General features: G+C 33.0%; 1 pseudogene; it reads right to left on the bottom strand.

The window, feature by feature from the left end:
* Positions 1-11,018: 11,018 nt before the first annotated feature.
* Positions 11,019-11,859, bottom strand: LOC101271725 (magnesium transporter NIPA2-like; annotated as a pseudogene).
* Between the last annotated feature and the right edge of the window lie 5,056 nt (positions 11,860-16,915).

Here is a 16,915-nt window from a genome sequence, read left to right as displayed (position 1 = left end):
TGAAATGTTAAAATATATAATTAAATCATTGGGGTTCTTGGTGGTGGCATTCTCTTATTGCTGACATTTTCCATAATTAACTAAATATATACAAGGAAGTAAACAACTAGGCCAAATTTTCCTAAAGACCAATATTTCAATTTTTCTATTCTTTCATTTTCATTTTCTATTCTTTCATTTTTAATTTTCAATATTATTTGCTTAAAGTTTTTAATTAAACATATTTCCTCAGATCTTTTTAAGATATCAAATGCATATTTCCAAGAATTTTAGACTGCCTTTATTATAATTTTTCCATAATTCACTGTTACTCTGTCCAATAATTCAATGATAAATCTTGCCACTTTCATTATTAATGAATGTGTCTACGTATGTTATCAAATATTAAAATTATTTATTTAAGGTTATGCCTTAATAGCTCTAAATCGAGCCAGTTATTCTATTAGATTGCTAAATTAAGACAGGCAAGGAATATAACTTAGGAACTACAGTGGCTTTATATTTAGACTGACATTCTGTTTCATTCTTGATATAAACAGAATTTAATAGTTCAAATATTCTCCTTTCTAAATAGCAGACAATTTGATAATACTTTGTACTTTTAATACATACTCAATATCACTGAAGATTTTCTTTATCTGGTATATTACCCTTTTTTTGTTGTTGTTTGAAACAGGCATTGTTTCCAAATCCATATCCTTAGACATTTTGCAATGCAGTGCAGAAAAATGTTTTTAATTGAGGACAAAATTTATTTCTGAAAAATATGACCTGTAGGCTTTAATTTATCAGACAATTTATATTTAAGCATTTATCAGTTTTTATGATTACATATTTTACCAATTATTATCAGTGAAAATTTGACTGAACTTGGGTACCGGAAACTATAATCACTGTGCAGGTATTAAGTTTCATGATGCCATTTGTGGTCTGTGATCAATTTGGTTAGTTTATTTATTCTTTAACTCATTTCATTTTTCAAGGGCATAGAGATACTCAGTGACCTACATAAATATTTTGTACTACTCAAAAATTATAACTGCTGTTCACATGTATATCTTCAAACATTATATACCCACTATTGAACTTATCTTCCATAATAGTTAAAACCCTATTTCTAGTAAAAGATCTTTGAATTAACCCTTTCCCTTGAGTTAAAAAAGTAAAGATTTATGAGTAGCTAATCTAATTTTGTTGAAAATAATAGTTTTATTAATTTATTGGTGACAGGTGCTATTTCAAAGAAAATGGTAATATTTATATTTCTTCTTGAAAGAAAATTCTTTGGTCTGTTTAATGTGCAATATTTGAACCTTCCTATAGTTATTGTGATTATTTACAATTTTTCTAAGTAACTGTATTTTTTTAAATTACAAAATATACAGGGCTAAGTGAGGACTGAAAACAATATTTTTTCATATTGTATAAACAAATTTTGAGGGAATGTGGACCCCAATAGTTTTATATATTCTTTATAATATCAGTTTTAACTAGTTCAGCTATTTTTTTTTTTAATGACCAGCAATCTGCCTGTTGGTGGTTTTACACTTGAATAGCTACCTTGCCATCATTGTGTTATTTGTATGCTTTTACAGTCGTCAATTTTCACCTAGCAAGTTTATCTGTCTTTTATTAAAAATGAGAACTTGTGAATGGAAATCTCTCTAATATATACGCAATTCTTTACAAAAAATGAAGACAGTTTAAACTGTGGAACAGAATAGAAGACTGACAAAAATATCTTCTAAAGAAATGAAAATGTGGTGACTTTGAGGAAAATATTTAAAGACTAATATGTAGTCCTGCTAGTAAATAATTTGAACATCAGAATGTGTCTGAAAATACATTTTCCTTGTATTAGGCAGAATTTTAAGACAACCTTTGTTCAATTCTATACCCACCAAAATTCCAATGGAATTTTTAACAGAAATAGAAAAAAAATCCTAAAATTCACATGTAATCACAAAGGAACCTGAATAGCCAAAACAATCCTGAAAAAAAAAAGAACAAAGCTGGAAGCCTCACACTTCCTTATTTAAAAACATATTATAAAGCTACAGTAATGAAAACAGTATGATTATGGCATAAAGGCAGACATATAGTCACTGCAATAGAATAGAGAGCCCAGAAATGAACTTATGTATATATGATCACATGATCTTTGACAAGAGTGTCAAGGCTACATATAGGGGAAAGACTAGCCTGTTCAACAAATGGTGCTAGGAAAACTGGATTTCCACATGCAGAAGAATGAACTTAGATCTTTATTTTACACCATATACGAAAATCAACTCAAAATGAATTAAAGACCTAAATATAAGATCTGAAAATATATAACCCTAGGAGAAAGCATAGGGGAAAAGCTTCATAACATTGGTCTTTTCAATGATTTCTTGTATGTGACACCTAGGCAAAGATAGCAAGAGCAAAACAGACAAGCGGGGCTGCATCAAACCAAAAAGTTTCTGAATAGCAAAGGAAACAACAAGATGAAAAGGTAACCAATGGAATGGGAGAAAATCAAACTATATATCTGATAAGTGTTTAACCTCCAAAATATATAAGGAACTTCTTTAACTCTATAGCAACAAAGCAAATAATTTGATTTAAAAAGTGCCAAATAATTTGGATAGACATTATTCCAACGAAAACATACATATGGCCAACAAGTACATGAAAAGATGCTCAGCATCACTAATCAACAGGGAAATGCATATCAAAACCACAATGAGACATCACCTCACACCTCTTAAGATAGCTATTTTATCAAAAACAAAAGATAAATGTTCACAAGGATTTGAAGAACTGGAATCCTTGTATGCTGTTGGTGGGAATATAAAATGGTGCATCCACTAGGGAAAACACATGGAGTTTCCTCAAAAAATTAAAAATGAAACTACCATATAACCCAATAATCTCACATCTGTGTATATTCCAATAAATTTGAAATTAAGGTATCAAAGAATTATCTGCATCCCCATGTTCATTGCAGCATTATTCACAATAGCCAAGGTATGGGTACAACCTAAATATCCATCTATTAATGAATGGATTAAGAAGATATGGTAAATACCTACAATGGAATATTATTCAACTTTAAAAAAGAAGGAAATCCTGCAATATGCAACAGCATGGAGGAACTTGGAGGACTTTATGCTAACTGAAATAAACCAGTCACAGAAGGGCAAATCCTGCATGAATCCACTTTGGGGGTATCTAGAATAGTCAAATTCTTAGAAGCAGAGAGTAGAATGTTGGCTACTTGGGAAATGGGAAGTTGTCGTTCAAGGATATGGTTTCAGTTATGCAAGATGTATATGTTCTAGAGATCTGCTGTGAAACATTGTACCTATAGTTAAAAATACTGTATTGTGCACTTGAAAATTTGTTAAGACAGTAGATCTCATGTTTAGCGTACTTACCACAATTTAATAAAATGACCTTTGTAATCTTTGCCTCTGGTGTGACTCCTGTTATTATTTTATATGAAATGGCAAAAAGGGGATTTTGCAGATGTAGTTAAGTTTACTAATTTGTTGATCTTTAGGAAGAGACATTGACTGAATGGGCTTAATCTAATCTCATGCTTACAAAGCAGAGAGTTTTCTCAGCTGGTGTCAGAAGAGGAAGTCAGATTTGAAGCATGGAAAGATTCAGTCCACCATTACTGGCTGGAAGATGAAGGTGGCCATGTGACCAGGAATGCAGTTTGCCTATAAAATCTGAGAATGGTCTCTAACTGACAATCAGAAAGGAAACCAGTACCTCAGTCCTACATCCAAAAAGACCTCAATTCTTCTGACAGCCTGAATGAGCTTGGAAGTAGATGCCTTCAGATAGGAGTCCAATCAATAAACCCCTTGTTTAGGCTTTGTAAGACCCTTAGCTGAGAACCCAGCTGAATCTGACTAGTCTCATCTACAGAGTTTTCAAAAACTTTTATAGGCAGATCTATAAGCTTTGCTGACTACATGCTTACTTTGTTATTGTACTAGAGAGATTAAAAGGAAAAAAATAACACATAGTTCTTGAACCTAGACTGAACTAGCAGGGAAATTATAATAACACAGTATATCTAAGATATTCTCTCCTCATCCTACAGATTACCTTTCTCAACACTTGCATGCATGCACACACAGCACTCCAGTCTCCAGCAAAGGCTGCAAGATTGATTATCTTAAAAACTTGCTTTGATTGTATCATTATTCTGTGCATTTGATTATGTCATTAACTGTTCAGCAGTTACTTTCTGTTTTCTGCAAAATAAAGCTTTATTCTTTGGTTTGATAATTAATCAGTCAGATATATATCAGACTATCAAGCAAGTTGTTCTTGTTTCTTTGCCTGCCAATAATCTAGAAAACGGATGATATTTCTGTTCTATTAGGTCTCTTGTTTGTCCACCATACGCACTAAGGTAATATGCCTCTTGCCATAGAAATAATTTATTATGTATTATTTCTTCATTCGAATTATATTAGTAAATTAAACCTTTTATACTAGGATGGAAATAACAAGAAAAAGTAGATAGGATAAAGGAAGAAAACATATAAACACTTTCACTGAACAAGGAGTTTGTGACATGTTTCATTTGTTTTTCATAGCATGACCATTCAGTTCCTCATTTATTCCACAAATGTTGATTGACCCCTTTCTATATTCTAATAAGACACTTGGCCAGGCACATCCCTGAGTTTAAGTATAAGGCATTTCCTATTTACATTGTTATACTGGAACATGTTCAAAAAGTGATTTATTATCATTACTGACATTAAATATGTTAAACACCTTCTCACCTCTGTGGCCAAAAATTTTGCCCATGTTTATAACCTTTCCAACTTTAGAGCCTGTTTATTTTAATTGCATGTTAAAGAAACAAAAAAAGCAAGAAGATTTTTTTGTCTCACATACTTGAATAATCAGGCAAGGATAAATTTGGGTGCTAAAATGAGGTTGTCTGTTTTCTGCTTCTCCTTTTCTCTAGCTCTGGACTCCATTTCCCTTGACCTCTGCCCCTTTTTCATGCAGAGGTCTGGGTTTAAACAAATTTAGATGCAAATATTAAAGTTAAGATGCCAAAATAAGGCCAAACCAGATGGCAAATTAATCTATCCAGGAGTATATCTCTCTCCAGAAATCCCAGCAGTTCTTTCTTTCTCAGCATCAAAAATCATAGTAGGAGTCTAATTGACATCCTTGTGTTCATTTTTCCCTCTGTGAACAAATCACTTTGTCCGGAGGACTGGGACATCTGACTAGATCTAGCTCACTTGTTCTTTCTTGTCTCAGGTGAAGTCAATACATTAACTCTCACCAAGAAAGAGGTTTTATTACTAGAACAGAGAAAAATGGAAAACGTATATGGTTACAAATCTGCTACTTTCCACTGGAACTTACTATCATCCAATATACTGTATCTACTTTGGTTTGATGGTATTGGGGTTTGCAAATTTTTATACGTGCTATTTTACTTACATATCAAACTTTTCCCTTTTATATTAGAGTATGCTATTATCTAGAATGCCCTATATTTTCTTCATTTTTCCAAAACCTACCCACCTATGGAAGTATAGTTCAATTTATATACCCTATATGAAAATTTTTCTACTCTTCCTAGGTTAAAATGATCTCTAGTTCCCTTAGTGGTACTGAATGTCTTTAATTATTCTAATATGTTACTTTCCTGTATTACATTGGCTTAATGCCAATAAAACCTTAAACAACAATGTTGCATCTTGTGCAATGTCCATATTGCAAATTTGCATATGATGAAAATATTGGTTTTCTTATAATTCTCAAAAAACATTTCAGTTACAAATGGCTCTCTAAATGGAATCATACATATGTATAGATATATGCAGATACATGCAAAGCTATGTCTTGCCCTAAGACAGAACATTAAGTATGACTACTCAAAGACCCTCAGGTTATTTACTTTTAATTATACAGAATAAAATTAACTTATTCTACCATAGCACTTACAGCTGCTTGTGTCTGTCTATCTCATGACAGCAAACATCTTAGGGCATCTTCTAATAGATTCTTGTTTTGTTTATCATAGTGGAATTTAAAATTTATGTAAAATAAATTTAGTAAATTTGTTGATTTAGAGCACAAATGTCCAGGGAATACCAAGTATGAGTTAGGTGAAAAGGGTTAATTAGGTGAGTTAAAGATATATTTAACAAACTTTCTCTCCTTCTTCAAAAGTTAGGCCTGCCTTAAAAATAAAGCTCCTTTATCCATGGATCAAGTATCTTAATCATACTGATTTCTACAAAGAAACAAAATCATTTTCAATACTGTCTAAAAACCTTGGTATATAGAATTGCCTATAATTTGTTGGGTACGGTATAGAAGACGTTTGCCAACCCGTATCCGTAGTTCATAGCCAAAGTTTCCTGATAGATCATGATTGATGAGACATATGGGAGACGCCACTCTCATGTTTTCTGATATTTGGAGCTTATTTTATTAGATGGCAGGATATGCTGGTTATTCAGTTAGTTTCTATTTAGTACAATGTGATTAGAAAAGATAAGAGACAAATCTCCTTTCAAGTAAAAAACTATATACATTTTCTATAGATATATTAGCTACTTAGTAAATAGAAGCAAAGCTAAGCTTAAAATGCATTAACTGGGCAAACATAAATAAATGCATAAAGGCATAAATAAAAGTATAAAAGAGTAGGTTATAAGTTGCTCTATATCCATAAGAGAATACTAAAGTGGTGATATTTCATGTATCTAGAACATATCTTTATTTTAAAAAATTACTCTGAAAGAGACTGGATTTTATGCAGAATTTGTAAATACAAATCTTAGTTTGCTTATCAAGCTATTTGTCTCCCTGAGTTCTCCAGATTCTGTTTTTTCCAATAAAAAAATCCAACTTAACTTTTAGATCAAAAGGATAAAAGAAAACTGATTACACGTTAGAATGTTTTATTATGATTTTAATAACTATATAAGAAAAAATACTATATTACCTAACAAATTTGGATCAAAATTCATAAAGATTTTCTAACTGGATAAATATCTGTTTATATACATAAATATTTGTACATGTATAATTCCTTTGGAGATTTTCTCTAATATAAAATTTTAAACATTTAAAATTATATAATTTAATCACATCTGTATCCCTTCTCATCGTTATGCAAATATATAGAAACTAGTGTTTCAAAATATGTTTTTTCACATTTTTTGCTATTTTAAAGAAAGTATTTTTTCTTAATCTAATTTTAATAAAAATTTAATATCAACCACATAATCCTTTACAATTTCCTTTTGAAATGTCTCTAGAAAAAATTTGTTGTTTCATTACCATATATTATGTTTTTGTATACTATAAAAAATTGCCAACTCTTCTCATGCATTCTTGTTTTTCAGTGATCTATGAAAGGCTTATATTTTCATATTTGTATGTACTCAAATATTGCAGAGTATTTCCAATTAGTGCCACATATCTTAAGTATTACAGTGAAATGTCTTTTGTTTGCTGTGTTTAAGAGCGGCATAGTATGGACTTATTTACAGTCTCAGAAAAGTTTCAGGGAAGGACTAGATATCAAATAGGTAGGACATATTTGGTTGGGTTTTAGTTTTCTTTAAATATACATACCTATTTTTTCCCTGTAGCCAAAATTGAACAATCTTTCCACTTAGCCTTTAGTGCACTTTCATTAGGCATAGCAAAATTTTTAGCTTAAGTACTCTAAAATGTATTTTTCTTAAGTACACATAATAGTTTATTTCCAAAGCTTTTCTCTGTATTACATTCAATTGTAAAGCTGACTAAATAGTTGCACTGTGAAATTGACTACTTGGCCAATGAAGCAGAGCCTAATCTTTGGCATTCAAAGATAATTCTCTGTCCTGGCACAAAGTAGCTCTGTTGTATAAAGGTACTTTCTATTTTCCATAATGCTAGATGCTCAAAATAGAAAAAGTCATTTGTAGTTTGAATACAAATATATGTATCATTAGTAAAATAATTTTGTATATATCATCATTCTGTATTACAATGGTTAGAAGAAGGCATCTGATTTATTGATTTAAAAGGGACTTTTAAAAATCTGTTTTCGTGTGTAAAAGACCTGTACTGTATTGACTGACACAATGAAAATGTCTCAAACTTAGGCAAACTCACCTATGTATATCTAGATATATATTTATCTATATAAAAATGGGATTTTAAAAATTTACTAGGCATAGCTTAGAAACCTATTTAAGAAATAGAAACAAAGGGTCAGTGCCTTTCTCATCTCTTAGCCATTTCTATAAATATATAATACTGTAATTAAATTTAGTCATTTTAAGTGACTTGGATACCACAAAGAACTGGATTGTCAAATCAGGCTCCCATGAATCAGAGACATTTCCCAACATCAAGCTTTACTAATCATTTAGGTATATGAGAGCTCAAGCTGCACAGGTAAAGCAGGGAGTCTGGGGCTGCCTTAGTTCATCTTCCAGGTCCTTTCTTTTCAGACCATCTTTGGCCCAGGTTAATAGATGAGGTTTCTACATAAGGCATGCACACCCAGGTGGAGCAATTTAGTTCATAAGACATTTCCATTTTACACTCAGGTTGTTGTGTAGCTTACATGACGTTTTCCAGGAAAACATGAAGGTAAATCCAAAGATTCTAGATTTGTTTTCTTTAAGTAAGCCTAGCCAACCAGATGTATTCTATTAAAAGCTTTCCAAAGATAAGTCCTCCATTGCTGCCAAGACCAGTATGTTTGTCTTTAATATTCTTAACAGGAGATGAGTCTTGTAACCTGCCTTGTTTCCTTCTTTGCATTGCCCTTCCCTCTATAATAGGATTACAGGTTTCATAGTCCAGCTGCTTAACCTTTTCCTTCCCGGTACTATATGAGGATTTTAAACTTTCCCTTTCACTCTCAGCAAACTACAAGGATGGCACTTAATGGCCAAGAACTGGCTTTATTCACTGTGTCACTGATTTATTTGTTGTTGTACATTTTTCAGTCAGTCAACATTTATGGATAGTTTGCTGTTTAATATAACTATTTACCATAATTGTCTTGAGCCCAATACAGATACTTTTTGCCCCTAAAGCAATTATGACTAGTCCATCAACCTCAATTAAGAGGAAATAAGTTAATATTTTAAATATGAATGATGTAGTTAAAAAGTTATGAAACATTCTGTAATAGGTGCTGATTATTTTTAAGTTTCCACTTCTATGGTACATTGATGAGAGGAAGCTACATGGAACAGGATTAATGTCAAAATGGAAAATAAAATAGAACTTTCAGCTGTTTAGCTATTATTGGTAATTTATTTGGTCAGGTTCAAACTCATCAGTGAAAGCAGTATTTTATATGGTTGCAATGAGAATATTGATAATACCTCTCCTATCCCCAAGATATTATGTCATATACTTTTCATAAATTATATCTGGCATGATACTGGACTGATTAAATTTTTCTTGAGATAATGCTGCATTATAAAAACTCCCAAAATATCAGTAGCTAGAAGACAAGCATTTATTTCATACTTAGAGGTATGCATGTTGGTTCAGATTAAGCCCATCTCATCTGGGGTCAGCTGGATACATCTGTGCTGGGCTGGGCTCCAGACTTTGAATTGAGTCCAAGTCACCTCCATGTTATCTTCATTGTGGGACCGTGGCTGAAAGTGGAATCCAGGCTGAAATTGCCACATTAACCTGGGGCCTACTTTTTCATGGCAGTAGCAAAAACTCCAAAAGGACTAAGTGAAACTGGCCATGTCTCTTACAGCTTTATTTCACAACCTGACCCACTTTTACTTCTGTCTTCTTTCCATCTGCCAAAGTAAGTCTCATGTTTAGTCAATGAGGTATGTGAAAGAATAATGAACTCACGAGGAAGCTGTGATTGAATTGGATAGAACAGGAATAATTTGGGGCAAATAATATAGTCTATCACAAACAGCAGTGGATAGCCTTTTTCCCCCCAAAGTTTCAATACCAAATAAAATGCAAGTTCATCAGTGAAGAGGCTTTAGCCTAATAGTATATTTCAAACTTTTACAAGTTTTATTTCACCAGTGAGGAGGTAAAGTATTTGTTTGTTTATTCTTAAAATTGCTATTAGTTCACTTAGTTCTTGGTGAAGGAGTCAACATTTAAAATATCTCTAGAGTAATAGAATGCGAATAGAAATAGAAACCAACCATGCACTGAGGTCATGTTTGTGACCTACTGTGCCATAGTTATAAGAGAGGTAATTGCTCTTGTTTTAAATTGGGAAACCTGAAGATGATTTCCTTTAGAGAATTTTATTTGAGGACTGTTTAGTTTTCTTTCGCTAACAAATTACCATAAATGTAGTGGCTTGAAACAGCATCTTTTATTAACTCACAATTTTTATAGATGAGAAGTACAGGCAGGGTCAACTGGGTCTCTGCTTAGTTTCTCATAGGGCCAAAGTCAAGATGTTAAGTCAAGATGCTAAGTTCTTACCTGGAGGCTCGGGGGAAGAATTTTATTCCAGACTTAATTTATTCCAGATTCAGGTTGTTGGCTGAATTCAGTTTCTTGTCATTGTAGGACTGAAGTCCCTGTTCCCTTTCTGGCTGTCAGCCAGGAACTGCTTTCTGTTTCTAGATGTCACGTTCATTCCTTTTCATATGCTCCCTCCATTTTCAAACCAGCATTTGCCCGGTCAATCTTTCATGTGCTTTGAATCCCTCTGACCTCATCTGTCAATAGTGAGAAAACTCTCTTCTTTTAAAGGGCTATGTGATTAGATTAGCACCACCTGAATAATTTCTCTTTTTTATGGTCAACTCCTCTGTAATCTTACCTACATCTGCAACATCTTTTTTTCCATGTAATATAACGTAATCATGGGACTGACACTTAGAGGTAAAGGTCATGGGGGACATCTTAAAATTCTGCTTAACACAGGAAAATCCTTTTTCAGACACATTTGATATTCAAATTCATTTACTAGCAGAATTACAAATTAGCCTTTTAAATATTTTTCCTCATAAAACTATCAGATTTCCATTTCTCTAGGGATTTTCTCCAGTTTGCTGTTCAATGACACCAGTTAAGTTTTCTTCATTATTATTAAGAATTGCATATATATTTAAGAGATTGTCATTCATTACTTTTTCATCTCTTTGAAAAGACATAGCCTGACGTAGTAGATGAAAACTAACATCTTTAAAGGCACAAAAGTGTTAAACATTTTTCCCACAAAGTTGTAGACACTCAAAGTACTATCAACAGGCATATCTTGTCACTCCTCAAAAATAAGAGCTGAACTAGTTAAAATTAATGTTGTAAAGAATACCTAATATAATAGAATCACTATAGAAGTGTTGAATATATCCAGGGCCCTATTTAGATAATTAATTAATCTATGTGCATTACACAGACTATAAAGCTTAGCAGAAGAAGCCAATCCAGGGGATGTCCAGTACAGACTTTCCCACAAAAAAGTTATTTAATAATAATGCCCAGGCCTTTAAAATAGGATACTGAAAATGCTCCAATTAAAGAGCATATTGTTTTACAGATGTTGCTGTGTCTAGAGCAAGATCCTACCGCAAAGGTTAATATCAAGAGCACAATGATGATAAATTCTTCAAAAAATACCAAACCCAAATCAATTAATTTGTGAGACATTGTATTAAAGTCTCTGTTCTCTCTTTTTTGAAGCATGAATGAAGTAACTGAAGATCCAAGGCAGCTTAAGGAGTACTCAGTTTTCCCATGAAGATTTAGTCTTTTGTTTAGAAAGTATGAAGAAAAATAGCACTTACTGTGATCCGAGGAACTTCTACAATAATCACTAATACAACTTTTGTAAATATAAGTAGCTAAGTTGGCCATCTGTACAATATCTAGAGGCCACCTACATGCCATGTCATGTGACTGCCTCAATGTTTAAGCCAGTGATGGGATGGTGAATCCTTCTTGGGCTTCAAATCTCACTGCCCAGCTCCTATTGATATCAGTCTAGCTTGCTGCAACCACTCTTTAAGACATACATGGATACTCTGAATTGGAATAAATATCAGGTCTTCTGTAGTCAAAGAGCCATAGGCTCTCCCATCCTCATACTGGTCATCCAATGCCAGGTGCAGATGTTGAGACTACAGCCAGCCATATGTACCACCTCCTCCCCGAGTGAATGCTAAAATGGTACCTCATCAGTATGGTCTTGGGTTACAGTTGCCACCAGGACCCAAGTACCACCACTGAGGAGGCTCTGGGCACAGCTGACCATTACACTTTATTTAAAGAGCTGTAAAATTTAGTATGCAAGTAGATTTTGACACAGACAAATTTGTCAGATCAGCATCTACACATGAGTCTGATACATAGCTTCATTTATGCTTCATTCTTGCTAAATATCGATTTCCTGTATTGATTTTAAGTCATAATTTTACTCAAGGTAACTATGTCAAAACTTTGACCTACTCATCTTACATGCTTCTTTACCCAAACAAGCAACTCCTCTTCCCACCCACCTTTTGTCTGTCAGGGATTTTGCTTCCTTCTGAGCACATAAAATATAGATGCCATGAGACTGAAAAAACAAAACAAAACAAAAAAACTCAGTAGTATAACCTTCCTTCCTTCAATAATTACTCTGCTGTTTCCTTGCCTATGTTCAGTTTTCCAGTCTATCCAATGGAGGCTATCCAAACCATGATTTAAATCTTCATTTCATCAGCTTTTTTCACGTACTGCATTTAAGCATCCATTTTTACCATTCCACTGAATGACTCATAAATGTGACCCCCATAAACCCACTGATTGCTTAATCAAATGGACACATGTTCATTCTTGTTTAATCTCTCTGGAGTGTTCTATATCACTGGCATGTCTTTTATATTGTGGTTCTCTCTCTCCTTTCTTTTTATTTATGACATCAAGGTTTTCACTCCAGTTTTTCTGAACATTGTTTCTCAAGTGTCTTCATTTAATCTCCTTTCTTTGACTGTCCTCTCATTATTGGCTCTTCCCAGAATCCCATTACCAAACTGTACCTCCTCAACTTCTCTATGAACACACTACACATCCACTCCTAATTGCCTGATTTCATGTATTGCATGTATTCTTGTAATTGTCAAATCTAAAATTTATTTCAAACCACTTCTGTCAGTTCCAGACATACATTTCTCTATCAGCCATACATTTATTGGCCCCACCACGAGATTCTTCAGACATTCACATTCAACATGATCCAAAACAAAGGAACAAGAATAAACATACATTTCAACACTCAGATCTTTCTCTTCCAGGGGGAGAAAAAATCAAAGAAATTAAGTTAGATCCTTAAAAGTGAGTACCGAAAGAATTGAAATTTAAAAGTATTTCAACATTGAATAATTTGAGGAAAAAAATTACACTTGCATTTCTTTCAAGATAGATTTAATCACTGATGATGATTAAATCAGAAAATCCGCAAACTGTGCTGCCATGGAAAGGAATAAAATATAGGAACATTCTTATATTAACAAGACATCATCAGTCATCACTGTGTCCCACTGAATTTTGATTCATTTGCTTCCAAGAGGAAACATTATAGTACAATAATATTGTCTGAGAACATTCATTGTAAGAAAAACTAATTTTAAAATAATCTTGTCTCATAAATACTTAGAAAAATGAAAAGTTTTTTAAAAGAAAAAAGGCTTTTAATGAGGTTAATTAAATTGATTTGAAAGAGTAGAAAATTTAGAGATGCTACAACCAGGAAATGTGTTGAAGTATGAAAACAAGAAAAGAATACCTAAGTTATTAGTGGCATTTAAACTTTGCTCTCCCAGAGTCAAAATATAATGGTTTCAGTCAGATCTCATTAAATGTGTAGGAATATTTCATACCTATGGAGAAAAGCTTTATTTCATTATTTTAATATTTTACAATGTAATTCTTTATAAAGGCTTTAGTAAAATATACACAAAAGGCACATGAACATTTAGTTTAGCTTTTTCTCTAGAAGCAGTGGAACAAAATAAGGTTTCAGAGAGAAAGAGAAAGACATAATAAGTAAATAAATGGAAAACAGGCATTGTTACTCTCTTCCTTGTAGTATGAAATCAGGACCAGATGAAGGGGAAGAAAAGGTGATTGTGGCTATGATCAGTGAAATGATGTAGATGGACCATATGCATCATCCATCTATCACTTATAGCAGTGACTTTCAAAGGAAAAGAGAAACAAAGTAAGCATTCAAAGACAAAGTGGAAATCATTCCTAGTTAGTCAAGTGACCTATTTCAGAATGTATCTAAGTGGTAAGACTACCTGTATTTATAAAATTATAATGCAACAATTATGCTTGACAAACGAATGTATCTTTCAATCAAATGAATCCAATACTCCACCTTTGAGGATTTTCTGTCAGGAATGTAAATGGAGATTTTACCTACGGATAAATAAGTGAATAAATTACCTTTGTTGAGTTTCTCTTTTTATAAATTATGAAAGAAGGATATTGAGAATAAAGAATCTGTCTACAGAGTGTAGTAGAATTTAGGAGGAAAATAACTTTCTTCCTGCTGAGTAAACTTTAAATGGCCAGTCTGCTCAGATAAAAGAGCAGTACATATTTTGGCAATTATCTAAGAAACCACAAAAATTATACAGAAATCTCAGCATTTTAGATCTTGAAGGGGACTTAAAACTTTAGTCTGAATAATTTATTTCAGGAATTAAGAAGCGGAAGACCTAAAGGGTCAAGTACAATCTGAAACACCCTAGAAATATTTTAAGATAGCATGCTTTTTTGGATATGGCAACTAGTGCTATAGTCTATATTTCTAGAGATTTTCAGTTTTCCTTTGAAATAAATTCAATAATTTCTACTTTGCACAGGAGTGAAAAACTTGAAAGTATGATCACTTATAATGCCATGGAAATGTTTAATTGCTATTTTTTAATGCAAATTAATTTTCTCATATGCTTAATTTAAGTATCATCCAATTTTCCTCTCTGTGGCCTTTTGCTTAAGGAGTAATTACATTGCTGACATTTTTAATTAAAACAGTGCTATCTATTTTAAAAAGCATTAAGCCTGCCATTGATTTTTCTTTTTTTTTTGCGGTACACGGGCCTCTCTCTGTTGTGGCCTCTCCCGTTGCGGAGCACAGGCTCCGGACGCCCAGGCTCAGCGGCCATGGCTCACGGGCCCAGCCGCTCCGCGGCATGTGGGATCTTCCCGAACCGGGGCACGAACCCGTGTCCCCTGCATCGGCAGGCGGACTCTCAACCACTGCACCACCAGGGAAGCCCTGATTTTTAGATCCTGAATAAAATTTTGGTTGATGAATCAGGATATGTGTCTTAATACTCTATGAAGCCTATATGTATTAGCATACCATTTGAATTGAATATTATTCAGATAAAAATTCATTTATTAAAAGTCAATAGCATCATTAAAAATTAGGATCCTAATAAAATCAAACAGATTATATATATATATATATATATATATATATATATGTATATATGGTCCATTTTAATGAGGCTACATATCACCTAATTTAATTTATAGTTGGATATTAGAGATTTAACATTTTAGCAATCTTTAGAGCTCTGAAAAATAATCAGTGATTTAGTATATATTTATTAGATATATTTCCCAATTCTGGAGAATGTTTCAAACTCTTAATGAAGTGAAGCTGCGACCCATTTATCCAATACATTGAGATTTTAGTAATGTTATACAGGATGCTTCTTTTTTTTTCTTTTTTTTAAATAATTTTTTAACTGAAGTATAGTTGATTTGCAATGTTGTGTTAGTTTCCGGTAAAAAACAAAGTGATTCAATTATACTTTTTTTTTTTCAGATTCTTTCCCCTTATAGGTTATTACAAAATATTCAGTATAGTTTCTTGTGCTATACAGTAGGTCTTTGTTGATTATCTATTTTATATATAGTAGTATGTTTATGTTGATCCCAAACTCCTAATTTATCCCTCCTCCACTTACCCCTGCGGTAACCATAAGTTTGTTTTCTATGTCTTTGGGTTTATTTCTGTTTTATATATAAGTTCATTTGTATCTTTTTTTTGTTGTTACTGTTAGATTCCACATGTAAGTGATATCATGTGATATCTGTCTTTCCCTGTCTGGCTTACTTCACTTAGTATGATAATCTCTAGGGCCATCCATGTTGCTGTAAATGGCATTATTTCATTCCTTTTTTTATGGCTGAGTAATATTCTATTGTATAAATATACCATGTCTTCTTTATCATTCATCTGTGATGAACATTTAGGTTGCTTCCATATCTTGACTGTTGTAAATAGTGCTGCAGTGAACATTGGGGTGCATGTATCTTTTCAAATTACAGTTTTCTCCAGATATATGCCCAGGAGTAGGATTGTAGAATCATGTGGTAACTCTAGTTTTAGTTTGTTAAGGAAGCTTCACACTGTTCTCCATAGTGGCTGTATCAATTTACATTCCCCCCAACTGTATAGGAAGGTTCCTTTTTCTCCACACCCTCTCAGCATTTATTTGTAGACTTTTTGATGATGGCCATTCTGACCAGTGTGAAGTAATACCTCATTGTAGTTTTGACTTGCATTTCTCTAATAATTAGTGATGTTGAGCATCTTTTCATGTGCCTTTTGGCCATCCATATGTCTTCTTTGGATAAATGTTTATTTAGATCTTCTGCCCATTTTTTGATAGGGTTGTGAATGGACCTATGAATTCTGAAAGGTATTAATTTCAGTGGAGAAAGGAATCTCAGTAATCTGTAAATGAGAACAAAGCAGAGATCTAGTCAAGTATGTAGCAAAAGAATCTTACCTAAATATTCCCCAAACCAAGGCTCTGAGACCTAGATGGAAGTGGCTCTTAATCTAATGCAGATGGATCTATATTACAAAGTGAGGGAGTGACTGAGATCAATCCTTGGCAGTTCT

This window comes from Orcinus orca, chromosome 5 (genome assembly GCF_937001465.1).
Source record: "Orcinus orca chromosome 5, mOrcOrc1.1, whole genome shotgun sequence".
NCBI classification, from domain to species: domain Eukaryota; kingdom Metazoa; phylum Chordata; class Mammalia; order Artiodactyla; family Delphinidae; genus Orcinus; species Orcinus orca.
This window is presented reverse-complemented; position numbering and strand designations above follow the sequence as displayed.